Raw genomic sequence first — 5,306 nt, 5'->3', positions numbered from 1 at the left:
CTTGAACATGATGCTTTATGCTTCATATTATTATCCAATGATGTGTTGCCATCCTATGATGTCTGAGTAGATTTTCGTTGTCCTATCGGTGGTTGATGAATTGCTATGATTGATTTAATTTGCTTGTGGTTATGTTGCTGTCCTTTGGTGCCCATCATATTATTGCGCGCGTGGATCACACCCTAGGGTTAGCTGTATGTTGATAGGACTATGTATTGGAGGGCTAGAGTGACAGAAGCTTCAACCTAGCATAGAAATTGATGCATACGGGATTGAAGGGGGACCAATATATCTTAATGCTATGGTTGGGTTTTACCTTAATGAACATTAGTAGTCGCGGATGCTTGCTAATAGTTCCAATCATAAGTGCATAGAATTCTAAGTCAGGGATGACATGCTAGCAGTGGCCTCTCCCACATAATACTTGCTATCGGTCTAGTAAAGTAGTCAATTGCTTAGGGGCAATTTCGCAACTCCTACCACCACTTTTCCACACTCGCTATGTTTACTTTATTGTTTCTTTATCTAAATAGCCCATACTTTTTATTTATGTACTCTTTATTATCTTGCAAACCTATCCAACAACACCTACAAAGTACTTCTAGTTTCATTCTTGTTAGCGTGGGGTGAATATTCTCGTGTGTGCTTGTTTGCTTTATCACTAAGTAATTTTTATTTGCTGTTCTTAGTTGTTTTCTATCTTTAGTTATGGGTAGGAAATGCAAAATACCAAAAAAATTAGTTGTACCCACTAAACCAATGGTTGAAGAACCACTCAAGATCTATCACACTGCTGAAGCTTATTACTTGGATCATCTTCGATCCCTATGTGCTCGTGCTGAAACCCCAACTAGCTTAGTTGAGGGAAAATCCTTAGATGAGCATGCTTATTATGTGCGACACCGAATATCTGAAAAAGGGAAACATTTACTGGATCAAATTCATCGTTTGCAATGCTATGCTTGGAATTTATGTGAAATATATGATTTTACTTGTTGTTCTGAAAACCCTAAGAAACACCTTCCCTATCAATGTGAGTTTAGTAATAATGGAACCGTATCTTCGTATTCTAAAGGTGTTTATAGTTACTATGATGTTCAACGAATTGAAGAATTTGTTGCTTTTAAGGGTGCTTATGAAATTGCTTCTTTGATTGAAAAGTATGATGCTACTTTTTACAAATCTGAAAATTCTGTAATACTTAAATATTGCTATGATAATTATGCTTCTAATGCCTATGTTGAACCATATATTGAGTACTACTCCGCTGTCCAAGAAGAGACTAATATTTTGCAGGAGTCTATGGAAGAAGAAATTGATGAAACCGTGAGCTCATTGGACGAAAAAGATGATGAGAAGAGCGAAGAACAAAAGAAGGAAGAGTGGATTGATCACCCGTGCCCACCTTCTAATGAGAGTAACTCTTCAACTCATACATTGTTTAATTTTCCTTCGTGCTTACCGAAGGATGAATGCTATGATAATTGCTATGATCCCGCCGATTCTTTTGAAATATCCCTTTTTGATGATGCTTGCTATGCTTGTGGCCAAGATGCCAATATGAATTATGCTTATGGAGATGAACTTTCTATAGTTCCTTATGTTAAACATGAAATTGTTGCTATTGCACCCATGCATGATAGTCCTATTATCTTTTTGAATTCTCCCGACTACACAATATCGAAGAAGTTTGCACTTATTAAGGATTATATTGATGGGTTGCCTTTTACCGTTGCACATGATGATTTTGATGAATATAATATGCATGTGCTTGCTGCTCCTATTTGCAATTATTATGAGAGAGGAACTATATCTCCACCTCTCTATGTTTCCAATATGATAAAATTGCAAGAAACTATTTATACTATGCATTGGCCTTTACTTTGTGTGCATAAATTGTTCTTTTATGACATGCCGATGCATAGGAAGAAAGTTAGACTTCGTTATTGCATGATATATGTTACTTTGTGCTCACTACTAAATTACAAATCATTGTTAATTAAAATTGGCTTTGATATACCTTGGGATTCGGGTGGATCCATTACTTGAGCACTATATGCCTAGCTTAATGGCTTTAAAGAAAGCGCTGCCAGGGAGACAAACCGAAAGTGATAGAGAGTCATTTATTTCTGTTGTGTGCTTTTATAAAGTTTAGAAATAAAAATAATGTGCCAAGGTTTGCCTTTAGGATGTTTACATTTGCTTGATGGTTTGTACAGTGCAGGACAGAAACTTTGGCTGTAGTGCGCGATTTTACTTTTTTTGCTGGAACGTCAAATGGTTCTGATTCTTTTTGCACTGTCTTCCTGTACAAATTTTTTCTTTTTCCTAATTTTGGTATAATTTTTCAAGTATCAGAAGTATGGTGAATGTTCAGATTATTACAGACTGTTCTGTTTTAGACAGATTCTGTTTTTGATGCATAGTTTGCTTGTTTTGATGAAACTATCAATTTATATTAGTGGATTAAGCCATGAAAAAGTTATATTACAGTATACACAATGTAAAAAACAAAATATGAATTGGTTTGCAACAGTACTTAGAGTAGTGATTTGCTTTATTATACTAACGGATCTTACCGAGTTTTCTGTTGAAGTTTTGTGTGGATGAAGTGTTCGATGATCGAGAAGGTCTCGATGTGAGAAGAAGGAAGAGAGGCAAGAGCTCAAGCTTGGGCATGCCCGAGGCACCCCAAGTAAATATTCAAGGAGACTCAAGCGTCTAAGCTTGGGGATGCCCCGGAAGGCATCCCCTCTTTCTTCAACAAGTATCGGTATGTTTTCAGATTAGTTTCGTTCATGCGATATGTGCAATCTTAGAGCGTCTTTTGCATTTAGTTTTCATTTTTATTTTATGCACCATGCTGGTATGAGATATTCCTTGGTTGATTTATAGAATTCTCATTGCACTTCACTTATATCTTTTGAGTATGGCTTTATAGAATGCTTCATGTGCTTCACTTATATCATTTGAAGTTTGGATTGCCTGTTTCTCTTTACATAGACAACCGCCATTTGTAGAATGCTATTTTACTTCACTTAGATTTGTTAGAGCATGGGCATATCTTTTGTAAAAAGAATTAAACTCTCTTGCTTCACTTATATCTATTTAGAGAGATGACATGAACTAGTCATTCACATGGTTAGTCATAAAATCCTACATAAAACTTGTAGATCACTGAATATGATATGTTTGATTCCTTGCAATAGTTTTGCGATATAAATATGGTGATATTAGAGTCATGCTAGTGGGTAGTTGTGGATTAGTAGAAATACTTGTGTTGAGGTTTGTGATTCCCGTAGCATGCACGTATGGTGAACCGTTATGTAACGAAGTTGGAGCATGAGGTATTTATTGATTGTCTTCCTTATGAGTGGCGGTCGGGGACGAGCGATGGACTTTTCCTACCAATCTATCCCCCTAGGGGCATGCGCAGTAGTACTTTGCTTCGAGGGTTAATAAACTTTTGCAATAAGTATGTGAGTTCTTTATGACTGATGTTGAGTCCATGGATTATACGCACTCTCACCCTTCCATCATTGCTAGCCTCTCTAGTACCGCGCAACTTTCGTCGGTACCATAAACCCACCATATACCTTCCTCAAAACAGCCCCCATACCTACCTATCATGGCATTTCCATAGCCATTCCGAAATATATTGCCATGCAACTTTCATTATCATCATATACATGACTTGAGCATTCATTGTCATATTGCTTTGCATGATCGTAAGATAGCTAGCATGATGTTTTCATGGCTTGTCCGTTTTTTTGATGTCATTGCTACGCTAGATCATTGCACATCCCGGTACACCGCCGGAGGCATTCATATAGAGTCATATCCTTGTTCTAGATATCGAGTTGTAAGTAAATAAAAGTGTGATGATCGTCATTATTAGAACATTGTCCCATGTGAGGTGATCAAAATAAAAGTGGCCAAATAAGCCCCACAAAAAAAAAGAGGCCAAAGAAGCCTACAAAAAAAGAAAAAAAAGAGAGAAAAAGAGAGAAGGGTCAATGTTACTATCCTTTTACCACACTTGTGCTTCAAAGTAGCACAATGTTCTTCATATAGAGAGTCTCTTGAGTTATCACTTTCATATACTAGTGGGAATTTTCATTATAGAACTTGGCTTGTATATTCCGATGATGGGCTTCCTCAAATGCCCGAGGTCTTCATGAGCAAGAAAGTTGGATGCACACCCACTTAGTTTTCAGTTTGAGCTTTCATATACTTATAGCTCTAGTGCATCCGTTGCATGGCAATCCCTACTCACTCACATTGATATCTATTGATGGGAATCTCCATAGCCCGTTGATACGCCTAGTTGATGTGAGACTATCTTCTCTTTTTTTGTCTTCTCCACAACCACCATTTTATTCCACCTATAGTGCTATATCCATGGCTCACGCTCATATATTGCGTGAGGGTTGAAAATGTTGAAGCGCGTTAAAAAGTATGAACCAATTGCTCGGCTTGTTATCGGGGTTGTGCATGATGTGAGTATTTTGTGTGGTGAAGATGGAGCATAGCCAGACTATACGATTTTGTAGGGATAACTTTCTTTGGCCTTGTTATTTTGAAAAGACATGATTGCTTTATTAGTGGGCTTGAAGTATTATTGTTTTATGTCAAATGATAGACTATTGCTTTGAATCACTCATGTCTTAATATTCATGCCATGATTAGATATGTGATCAAGATTATGCTAGGTAGCATTCCACATCAAAAATTATCTTTTTTATCATTTACCTACTCGAGGACGAGCAGGAATTAAGCTTGGGGATGCTGATACGTCTCCGTCGTATCTATAATTTTTGATTGTTCCATGCCAATATTATTCAACTTTCATATACTTTTGGCAACTTTTTATACTATTTTTGGGACTAACATATTGATCTAGTGCCCAGTGCCAGTTCCTGTTTGTTGCATGTTTTTTGTTTCACAGAATATCCATATTAAACGGAGTCCAAACGGAATAAAAACTGACGGAGATATTTTTTGGAATATATATGATTTTTGGGAAGAAGAATCCACGCGAGACGATGCTCGAGGGATCCACGAGGTAGGGGGCGCGCCCTGGGGAGGCAGGCGCGCCCCTGACCCTCGTGGCCACCCCGTAAGGCGGTTGATGCCCTTCTTTCGCCGCAAGAAAGCTAATTTCCGGATAGATATCGTGTCAAAATTTCAGCCCAATCGGAGTTACGGATCTCCGGGAATATAAGAAACGGTGAAAGGGAAGAATCTGGGAACGTAGAAACAGAGAGAGACAGAGAGATAGATCCAATCTCGGAGGGGCTCTCGCC

Source organism: Triticum aestivum, chromosome 1A, assembly GCF_018294505.1.
Source record: "Triticum aestivum cultivar Chinese Spring chromosome 1A, IWGSC CS RefSeq v2.1, whole genome shotgun sequence".
Taxonomy (NCBI): domain Eukaryota; kingdom Viridiplantae; phylum Streptophyta; class Magnoliopsida; order Poales; family Poaceae; genus Triticum; species Triticum aestivum.
The sequence above is the reverse complement of the archived record's forward strand: the minus strand, read 5'-3'. Positions refer to the sequence as shown.